Source organism: Polypterus senegalus, chromosome 8, assembly GCF_016835505.1.
Source record: "Polypterus senegalus isolate Bchr_013 chromosome 8, ASM1683550v1, whole genome shotgun sequence".
NCBI lineage: Eukaryota > Metazoa > Chordata > Cladistia > Polypteriformes > Polypteridae > Polypterus > Polypterus senegalus.
Window position 1 is genome coordinate 24,031,220 of NC_053161.1, and position 12,197 is coordinate 24,043,416.

General features: G+C 36.7%; 1 long non-coding RNA gene across 1 annotated transcript; it reads left to right on the forward strand.

Annotated features, from left to right (window-relative positions):
- The first annotated feature begins 1,876 nt into the window (after positions 1 to 1,876).
- LOC120533591 lies at positions 1,877 to 6,777 on the forward strand. Its single transcript, XR_005634560.1, has 4 exons — positions 1,877 to 1,929; positions 2,184 to 2,228; positions 5,258 to 5,359; positions 6,645 to 6,777. It is a non-coding gene; the product is annotated as an uncharacterized LOC120533591 (long non-coding RNA).
- Positions 6,778 to 12,197: the final 5,420 nt, after the last annotated feature.

Consider the following 12,197-nt stretch of genomic DNA (forward strand, 5'->3'; position numbering starts at 1 on the left):
TGTATTTGGAGATGGCACTGATCAAACATGAAACTTAAAGACTTGTGGCACACAATTACAGACTTGACACTGGACTTGAGTTTACCTCAAGGACTTGAGTCTTCCTTGGGACTTGCTTTTTATTACTTGAGACTTTCTTGTGTTTTCAAAATTGCGGCTTGGTCTCCCACTCTGCTTTAAGGAGCCCCAGCTTGCAATGGATCTGGTTGCTTTGTGCGTTATGCTTTTCCAAGCCGTTTTGTCTCCTCATTACAACATGGCACAAATGCTGACTGCACAGGTTACATCAAAAAGACAGAATGGGAGCAGCATCCTCTCCAGGCAACATTTAGCAGACAGTGGGTCACAAGCTATAAATAAATACAGTGTTTTGTAAACCAAAATAATATTAAAAAACTAGAGACATTGTGTTGGCTACTTTGTATTCATAGCAACTTTAAATCAATAAATTTTTAATTAGCTAATCACTTTTTAGTCCTTTTACAAAACCACATGCATCATTATGGACTGCATATGATATGGATCTGAATTAGTTGATAGGTCATTGGGCTAAATTACAGGAAATGTGCATGAACATGAAGAAAGCCCATATGGACAGAGGGGGAACATGTAGACCACATACAGATAAGTGTCAGGTTAGAGTAAAACCCAGTCTTCTGAAAGTAAGAGACAGCAGTGCCAACTACCATGCCACTGTACTGCTCAGTCAATAAATTTATATTTCACAAAGCACTCTATCACAAGGCTCTTCAAATGATACATTAAAGAATAATACATTGAGATAAATCACAGGGAGGAAAACACTGCGTAAGAATTCCAAATGTACAGGCAAAGTAAAAAAAGCACAAACTGGCATCAAGGGGTGATAATCAACACAGTCAAGACTGACAGATGGGCTACATTTATCTTGTCACAAATATAGTTGTGTTATTCAAGCATCTAATTGGGAAAGTAAAGGAATGAGGGTGTCTGCTTAAATCTCATAATGATTTCAAAAATAGAAATAGAAAAAGAAATAGAAATAGAAGGACAGCTGTTTCCAGGGAAGAAACTGCTAATAATTATAGCAATGACACAGCCATCATTTTTTTTCCCAAGGTGAGCAAGAGAGGGAGATTGCAAGAATATGTCCCTCAGGATGTTTTTTATAGTCAGTCAGTCATTATCCAACCTGCTATATCCTAACTACAGGGTCACAGGGGTCTGCTGGAGCCAATCCCAGCCAACACAGGGCACAAGGCAGGAACAAATACTTGGCAGGGTGCCAGCCCACCACAGGGCACACACACACCAAGCACAATTTAGGATTGTCAATGTACCTAACCTGCATGTCTTTGGACTGTGGGGGTGGAAACCGGAGTACCCGGAGGAAACCCACGCAGACACGGGGAGAACATGCAAACTCCACTCAGGGAGGACCCGGGAAGAGAACCCAGGTCTCCTTACAGCACTACCCACTGCAACACCGTGCCACCCTGTTTTCTATAGTTGTTTTATTTATTTACACAGAGAAGACTAATGTCCTAATGAATTGTTCTAAATGACAAGTAGAGTAGATATTTGCATTTGGTTAATAAGAATGATGAAGGAAGCAAGTTTAAAATGTAAACTTCTGGCATTTCACATTACATGGCTGACTTACAGTACATTTGTTAAAGCTATTAAGTAATTCTTTGTCCAGGAAATGTAGTTTTGTTTTTTTTTTTCATTTGCTTTATTCTTTTGCTTCAGCAGTGTTGTAAAGCCATAAAGGCTGAGTCACCAGAACGACAACTAACTTATCAAGGTCATGGCATGTGAGCCTGGCGGGGGAGGAAAGGGCGGAAATACAAATGGCTTTCTGCCTTTGATTTCAATCACACATTAAAAGAGGTTACTAGAAGTTGGTACTTTAGCAATTGATTTCTGGGCAGCCAATGCATCCTACTGGTAATTTTATTTTATTTTATGTTTTTGTGTGTGTGTCCGATTTCTTTCTAAGCAACTAATTCAAACCTTTTTAAGAATTCACAATATCAGATTGAACTGAACTTTGCAAACAATAAGCCTGTCTGTTTTGCTAAATGTAAAGGTTTCACACATGGTGCATCATAAAAGGCATTACAAGTAGAACTGAATTGGCAGAACTGCAATAATAGAGTGCATTGCCACATTTGGTTGATCATTTGGTGCTGTTTGTTTAGGTGAAGTCTGAGATTTTTGCAGCTAAGGAAGGCAGAAATTTCAAGGTAAGTTAATTATACTCACTAATCATAGTGTCAGATACCCTAGTAGACACATATAAACGAAAGACCCATGCATGTGTGTGTCTGCTCTGCTCCCCCTCAACCACAGCCACTAAATGGCGCATGCATACAGTTTTAAATTTGTTCGGTGCTTGCATGCCTCTCACTTGTCACTTCGAAAGACCCATGTGCAGGAAACGCCGCTGTGCAACAATGACATTATGTTAATGACACAGATGAAGAGATACAACATCGAAAGGAAGAAAACACCGCGGCTCAACAACATGCAAGTGAAACACCTCAGTAATGGAGGACAAGGCTTGAGTTTTTCACTAAAAACATTTTCTATCTGGAGGTATTGTCTTGAAATAAAGAGTACATGACTTGTACGCCAGCAATATGGCAAGATATGATATTGCCAGTGTCTTCTTATGAAAGCCAGTGGGTCAGCAAGCACATGTGAGTCCATGTCCTCTGCATTGGGTTAAGAGTTAGGAGTCAGTGGACGCCTGTCCAAGTTCAAAATATAGTAAAACTGCTAGGGAGTCTTTGGGTTGTTATTTATGCCGAAGACCACACACAGCTAGTAAACCTATAAAGGAAGAACGCATTGAGTGATGGGTACTGGCTTCAGTCCAGGGTAGATCCTGCCATGTGACAATTTCTATTGTATAATAATCAAAATCCAAGGAGCAGGGTTGGTAAAAAATGGTGTATGGCAATGGTGCACTTCCTTCTACACCTAACAGAAATATCTCTTGATCAGTGCCTACACAAATTGTGTGCATGAAGTTTCCATCCATTACACCTTGATCATTGATTCTGTGACTGCATTACATTTCAGGAATGGGTAGTAGTTACACTACAAAAAAAAAGCATATGCAAAAAATGGACCAAGAAAAACTTGAAATGAGAGTTGTTTTGCTTTTATGTAGCTAAAAGTATCTGCCACTTGGGTAAGCAAAGTTTACTTGACAAGATTTCTTAAAATAAGCTAAATAATTTAAAATATAAATTTCTTTATAAACCAATCAATCTTACAATAAAGGACGCAAGATTTAATGGCTTGATATAAAAGCTTATCAATTGCTTAGATTTCATTTTTGCACTGTAAAAATGCAGGCAGTAACTTCGGCTGCATAAACTCAAAACATGAAGCAAGGTATTTGTGTCTATTTTCACAAAAATATTGTAGCATTCTCATGAATATTTGTAAATATGTACTCATCAATTATCATATAATTGTTTTAATATATGAAACCATAATGGATGGATGGATGGACCAATAAAGTAATGTTAACTAAAAAGGTTGTACATTTTCATTCATATTACTTATTATTTGGCTGACACCTTCATCCACAGTGACTTACAACATATTTCATCAAATATTATATCATTGTTTTAAAATTTAAGACCAATAAAATAGTTTTTACTGAAAAAAGGTCTAGATTTGCATTCTCATTACTTTACATTATTTGACATCTTCATCCAGGGCAACTTACAACATTTGAGATTCAATTTGTTCAATTTCTTTTACTTTTCTAAGCAAAGGCAAGTGAAGTAACATGCTCATGGTCACTAAGGGCCAGTAGCAGGATTTGAACCCACAAATGCAGAGTTTGAAGTTCAAGGCCTTAACCACAACAGCACACTGCCTGCCTGGTTTCTGACATTATAAATAGAACTGGAGCCTCACATGAAGCAAGGAGGCTGTGCCCTTGTTGAACCAATCAGATTTTGTCCACTGGATCTTCCCTTGGAGTAATCGTGCCATCGACCCAATGTACCCTGTGAGCTAACATCTTCAAACCTTCACAATCTGGCAAAAAAAACATGTAGGAGGTTTACTCATTCATTTATTTTCTGAACTTGCTTTTGCAAGTCTAACGTCATGGATCCGTATCTTTGATGTGTTTAAAAACTTTTATGAATGTTCACGTCATTTCAGTTTACTCTGACTATAACATTTGATCTATAGGATTAGCACACCATACGGTAATTACAAATACAGTATGAAAAATATAAATGCAGCATTAGCAGAAAATGTCATTCTAAATGTAAACAGAGAAATAACATACATTTATGTCTTTCTTTTTCTAAATATATAAGGATGCAACCCTTCACCAACTACATGCATATATTACAAGATAGTTAAAAGTCCAAAATGTATGTATGTGTACAGTATATATACTGTAAAATATACAATACATTGCAGTGCCCCAACACACACCAGTGCTTACACTGATCTATGGCCAATTTATTGTCAGAAGTCAACGTGACAAAAATGTCTTGGGGAATGTGAAATAAAGAAGCACTCACACACATAGAGAACATATAAACTACAGCCAGATAATCTATAACGTGTATATACTGTAACAAATTCATGTAAGTTTCAACTGCAGAGTTTATGTCACTTAAGTCTGTTGAAATGTTTAACCTGTCATTCTAAAATTCTGATCATATAATTTAGTAACTCAGTATTCCCTCAGAAGCAGCATGACTGCCCAGTGAGTAACAGGTCTACAGTACCGGCTCTGGTCTGTGTGAAGCCTGCACAAAAGGGGTACATGCTTGACTTATCTATGGGTATTGTAGTTTTCCTCAAACATCCCAGAGATGTGTGTATTAGTTTGAGTGACAAAACTAAACTGGTCCTGTGTCTGTGAGAGCAGATCAAATAGTTCTCCATTCAGGGCTGGTTGCTGACTTGTCCTGTTGCTGCCGAGATAAGCTGATGTGACCCTAAACTCTATTAAGCAGGTTAAAAACAGATGAAGAAATATTTCTTTAACCAATCCAAGCTTATCTGGTTAGAGTCTTACAGAGTGAGTCCCATCCTAGGGTGCTTCACATAGCTATTCTACTAATTAGCACCTCTAGTTGTGCTGGGAAAGTAGTCACAAGCTCTTCAAAAGCAGTGGGCACTTCATCATGAGGCACACTTAAAGTTAACAACATTTTAACAGGCAGGCAAAAGTTTTCATGTCTTTGTGAGTGTCCAGTAAACTAAATCTCTTCACTTTGATCCGTAGTGACTGTCCGATAGAGATGCAGCTACCAACTTGCTGTACTGCTGGAAAGGCATTTTTGCATGTATTCTGGTTAACATGAATTGATAATACCAGTCAGAAAAGGTGAGTTGACACCTTGAATAAGAAGATTGGTTGCATGTTGATTGGCACACTGTACAAGTAACAATAATGACCATATCTCTCTGTATTATATAAAAAAAACCTGGGACGAGACAATGCTTTTTAGCCTGGGATGAGACGTGACTTTTTCAGAGAGATACTTTCATGTCCCGCAAGACGAGACTTTGTACCAAGAGATTTAACCGCACCTGGGGTCGGAAATAAAAGACACAAAGTAGATGACAAAGTAGAACGTCGTAAAGAGGTTTAAAAACGTTGGCGTGATACACATGCAGAGCAGGTTAGAGATAATGAAAGTACTAAAATTCGAAGTCTCAAAAAAATGAGACTGAGTAAGGATCACATTAGCGCAAAGAAATGGAAATTATTGTGCGATGAAATAACACAACAGCGAAAAGAGATTGAGTATATTGTTCGGATTTAAACTTTATGTCGGAGACCTATAGATCATCTAATTCCTGTTGCCATCAGGGAAAAGTAGTGTTTCTTCCCAATGAAGACGGGAATCTGCGAGAATTAAAAGATTTGTTGTTTGGTGAAAGTGAAATCCACAACACAAGTGGCAGAGTTTCAAAGTGGCTGGCGTGTGGTGCAGGCTGGGGTTTGGCGAGCGAAGCGAGCAGGGGAAAAGCCCCCTAGTAAACCTATAATATAAAAACACTTGTTACTATGCACAATTGCCACAACATGTGTCTCTCAGTGCACGTTTGTCCAAAATGCTTTAACCAAGTTGCTGCAAAAACTGCAAGAGCCAGATTGTTAGTTGGGAGCTGACTTTCATGAGGATACGTTTCCTGAATAGACAGTCCTCCATATAGCATGAAAATGAGCTGCTCAGGGAGGCTCTGGGATAGAGAGAAGGTCAGAATCACGAGATGTCTAACAGGCTTGTAAGGAATATGCAGTGAGGATTACCTGGGTACTGAAGTTACTGCTCTAAAAGATAGTAGCAGAGTTTTGAAGATAATTTCATATTAGAAAGGTAGCCAGTGCAGTGGAGCCATTTCAGGTGAAATGATATCCTTGCATTTTGTCAAAAGTGACAAGCCTGGCCACAACATTTTTGAAAAGAAACATGCAAAAATTCAAGGGTGGGGTATTTTTGAATCTTAGGTTGAGAGGTTGGGTCAGATGTTGGCAATGTTTTCATACAACTTGAAGTGCAGTTGAGACATTTAAATCTCAGTGTGTCAGATATGTCTATAGGTAGAAAATAAGATAAGTGTAACCTGAAATACCTGAAGACTTTTCCCTGATTTGTTGACAGATTTTAAGCATTACATACATGCATTCTCAGACCTGTTTTATCCAATTTCTGGGATGTGAGCAGTTTATTCCAACAGCACTAGCAAAGATGGAAACAACCCCGGACAATTCCAGGTGCAAATCCATTGCAAAGAATTCAGGTATGTTGCTTAATAGATTGCTATTTATAGACTAACAGATTAATTATCAGATTGTTGTTTAGAAGTAACCTGTAAAGTAATTTAAACAAAAAAGGATATTGTAAAAAATATTCAAACAATGAACATAGGAAAACGAGAAACATAGCTTTTTAAAACAGTTTATTATTTCACAATATGATTTGCTACATAGTGCCATTTTTTAGGCATAAATGTATTTATAATGAAGTCTAGCTAGTATTTGTAAGATAATGCCATGATTAATAAGATTTACAACTTTACCTCCACATTTCTGCCTTCCTTACCTTAAAAATCTAAGAAACACATTTGACATACCGGTAACCTAGCACCATAACAAAAACAGACAAAATCTTCAAACACTAAAAAGATGTCGTTCCATCAATTATGTCAACCTACATGTATTAACTGACAGCAAAGGTATCCACAGTTTAAAAAGAACAGTGATGACATATACGACTTAAAAATTTTGACAATGAAATGTTAAGATGGAGTTAGTCCACTACAGGTACATTTACTCATAGCAATCTAAAATACACTTGGTAATGAACATTCATGAAATCATGGAAACACAGACAGACTGATTGAGATTGAGGAATAAAACCCAACAAAGTCCAAATGTAATGTTAAAGTAACAAAAAGGGTGTTATAGGCCAGAACAAACTTCAGTAGCCCAAACGTTCAACAACTACAGTATCTTCAATACTGGCCTCAGCACACTAAAACACCCGCCAAACTGTCCTTGATTAAACATTCACTAAATTTTTCAAAATAAAACCATATCTTTATATATTATACACTACCATGGCTGTTCATTTGTCTGTCCAGGAATTTGAACTATCGACCTGAAATTTGGTACACATACAGTATACTACATGATGTCTACTATCCACTTTGGGGGTGATTATTGACCTCCAAGGTTATTCCTCTTTTTATTTTTATTTTATTTTATTGCAGCATCAACTCTCAGCAGCAGGCCAGCCGTGAGGCGCATGCATACGGGCGCCGTTCTCATCCCTACCACCTTCACCGTCACTTCCCCTACCTCTTCATATCTAAAATCATTCTTAAGTCTTCAATCTGCCTCAAGTGCCAGCTTAAGTGAAAAATTAAGGAAAACATACTAAGTAATTGCAACACAAACACTGGCTTAATCAGTTTTAACACAAAAAGATGCTGCAGAAGAAGAGAAGAAGCGGGCTGCTAGGGTGGAGAAAAGAAGTGCTGCTAAGGAAGCAGCAAGCGCATCAACCTCTGAGCAAACGAATGCTAAACGTACAAAGAAAGAGGATGAAAACTAAAAGTCAAGTGGATTCACTGTACGTTATCGTGCAGTGTGGCATTACTGGTTCTTAAATATTTATAAACTAAGTATAATTTTTTGTTTGCAACATTTTACTCTGCTGATTTATTTGTTAGTAAAATGAAGGGTTAAGAATTTTTTCTTTGAGACTGAGACACAAAGTCAATCAAAGAAAGCTACAAAACTCCAAAACATTGGGATGCCCCTTCTTTTTGTGTACATGCTGTAGTACAGGGGTGCCAATGCGTCAATCACGATCGACCAGTAGATCGCAAAGGTAGTGCAGGTAGATCACGTTGCATTCAAAAAAAAGTTTTTTTTAATGTTAGTCTGTCATATATTCTCCCTGTGGCATTTGCCACTTGATTGACATACAGGGCGGCCAGTCTGAGATCTCTTTCCTTCTAACACACTGGTCATCCTGCACACACGATCAAACACGCGAACCACTGCAAAATTCTGGCTCTGATCTAGTTAGCCTTCCAATTTATATCGACTAAAGAAGGGATTTTAAAAAAAAATTGTTTGGGGAGGATATGGGCTGGATGTGGAATTGGAAGAGGATTTTGTTTCTCACAATGTCACAATCGAAGTGCGTTTGTCTGATCTGTCAATCTATCATTGCTATTCCAAAGAAGGAAAATGAGGAAAGGCACTTTCGAACTATTCATAAAAACTACAAAACTGACTTCCTTCCGAAAAGCGATCTGAGAAATGGAAAGGAGAGGGAACTAAAATTGCAGTTAATCGGACAGCCATCTGCTGAATTCAAAAGCTCCTTGACTGCATTATTCAGCTCTTCTTATTTATGCGAGTCAGCCTTTTCCCACATGAAGATTATTGAATCCAAATACTGTAGTGACCATAAATGTATTGAATTGTTATTGTGCCGTAAAGGTTATTCAGTTATGTAAGGTACAACAACATACATTTTATGTATAAAGTATACTCAGTATATATATATACAGTAGCTCGCAAGCTGAAAAAGTGTGGGCACCCCTGCTGTAGTACATTTATAAAAATCCAAATAATTTTTCACCCTGCGAAAGTCTTTATTCTCTCATGATAAGTTACAAATACTGCCTAAATATTAAAATAAGTTTAACAGAGAAAAGGACTGTGAGAGTGTTAAAGTGTTTATATAAAAATTAATGTAAATGTAAATGCTGTGTCGTGAATATGTAAGTAAAAATTAAAATTCTCCTTTCTTTGTCTGATAGATTTATGAATATATAATACATTTCATACATATATTTTGAACCTATGTAATCCAATTCAGGGTTGTAAAGGCCAGAACCCATCCCAGCAGCACATGGACCAACACAGTTCCAAAACCTGGACAGAGTGCCTGACTATTGTATGACTCGCTCACACCTAATCCTGCACGCATTAACACTTGGTTAATTTTGTCGTGAATATAAACAATTTTTCATTTTTCTTAATTATTATTCCATATATTCTTGTGTTTTTAAGGGTTTCTGTATTGGTGGAATTTATTTATGTAACTGGTTTTATTAACTGGGGTCATTATGAATATCTTAAAAATATTTGTGCTGTGTTGTATCACCATTTATTTATCCTTATAGGCACTAACATTATGAGCTGTTTTGCTTGTACTCGTCAATGCTATTGTAATGATCTATTTTTCGATAGTAAGGATCAGCATCAAATAATTACTGAAATGTTATAGAATAGTTTGGGTGAATTGGTTCCTAAGATGCAAAGCCTAATGACACTCACCTCTGAATTTTGTTGATATCAGTTTTGAAGGTAACCGATGCAATAATACATATGCTCAGATTTTCCTATACTGGGTTAGATTCTTGCTGCTGCATTCTGAACCAATTTGAACTGAATGATGTCTTCTTTAGGAAGACCTGTTATGACTGCATTACAGTAATCTACTTGGCTAAAAACAAAGACGCAAATTAATTGAAATGGTGTAAAAGGTCTAATTTTGCAATGTTCCTTAAAGAAAACAAAATGCAGTCTTAGGTTTAGGGTTAATATGCAATTTAAACTTTAGGTTTGAGTCTAAAACAACACATATATTCTTTATTTAATTATTTCTAAGACCCTCATTTTTTATTTCTTACAGGAACTAAAATTTCTGTTTTTCGCCTTGTTTAGTTTGAGGAAATTAAAACTCATGCATTCAGAAATACTAATAAACAAATGGACTAGAAGGTGCAGATCTTCAGGGTCATTGGGAACTATATATTAGTAAAGATACATGTCATCTGCATGACTGTGGTAGTTCACCTTGTGTTTTGAGATAATCTGGCAGTAGTATTCATGGTAACAACTTCTACTGATGATATTCACCCATTGTCCATCTGTCTGATGAATTCTTGGACTTTCATCAGTGCCAGACAAACTGAAACTTGAAGACAGGTAGATGGATAGCCAACCCAAACAAAATTACGACAATGGTGTGGATAATTTTTGAACTACGATCATAGTATGTATAAAATTACTTACATTGTACTTCAGGTATCATAACAATTTTGTTTTTTTCCATGCAAAAAAGTCCATGATACCAGATGAACAGTTCTAATCACTTTCTGAATTTCTCACCCATAGCAGGGACATTATGTAGAAAAAAAATATTTGATGCACTATTATCTGAACACTCTCCGTCAAGGTATTTGGCCTTTCATGTAACTGCAATAGACAGAAGTCTGCTTCTTTATGTTTCGTCTTGTTATGATTTTATTAGGAAAATAAAGTTTATGTGCAGTAGAGGGGTTGTAGTGTCTTTTTTTATAATCTAACATTATGTCCTACTCTGATAGGTTAAAGAAATTAGTTCTGAGCAGAGAAGCTGGATGATGATCTAATCCAAGTCTTTAAAATTCATCGATTAAATTGATTGAGGAAAATTCTTTTGCCTAAATGGTGAATCATGTACTGAAGGACGGCATTGCAAATTATGAGGAAGTGTATTAAAGAAAGAGAGCATTTCCTCATATAAAGGGTGTTGGGAATTTGGAAAAAACAATCAGGTCAGGCAGTTGAAGAAGAAATCACCATAACCTTTATAAAGTATCTGGATGTTTCTTGGGACAACTTAGCTATCAGAAAATCAAAGAAGACTGATGGAGTGAACAGTAACTCCTTGTTTATGTTATACTTCTTCCAGTCACCTAACTTGTTCTTCTAAAACAAATTTTGGTATTATCTAAAATCAACATAATATTCCTAGACCTGCTAAATCTAGTTCAGGGTTGTGAGAGGCTGGATCCTATCCCAGCAACATCAGATGCAATGCCAAAATCAGGCCTGGCCCACTCGTGTACACACCCACGCTCACACTTACTCACGGTCATTTTAACAGCCCTGATTAACTTAACTGGCACATCCCGACCTTGAATCCTGTACTATTCATTAACTATGGGTTTATGTATGATCTTTTGATCTTAATTTTATACTTGATACATTAAAGTGATCCTTTCAAACAACTATGTGACTATTGTACAAAAACGCTATAAGGCAGTTGACATTAGTACTTCTGTAAAGCAAATAAGAATGCTGCAAAATGCAAAACCTTTTAAAAGCAGATACAACACTCTTGGTGCATGTGAATTCTAGTTTTTTCTCCTATCATTTAGTAACCTCACTAGTACAGGAGATGTAAGACTCTTTTTATCTTTTATTGGTCTGCATAAGGCAGTAAATGGGTAGGAAGTGATGAATGCAGAAATGATGTTGCTTGCATTTTTGTGATATTTTACCTGAATATCACTCAGTCTAATGAAATACATTTCATAGTGTTTCACTTATACTGAACATACAACTTTACACAAAAAGGCGCACTAGCAGAGGACAAGACCAACACACAATATTTTCAACTGGTGCAACTATCGGTATGTACTGGTTCAATAATGGGACCATCAATGGATAGTGTCAGTGGTAATAAATAAAGCTGTAACCTTGTGCAAAATAAATTCTGTCTTTGATGATATATGTGGGTGCAAAAGTAAACCAGATATAAAAATCTGAAACTGTACTAAAAAGCAATGTTTAACAATGTGGGACACATATTAAACTGTAAAAAAGGGCAACTTGCTTATGAAAAGGAATCATTGCTGTACTC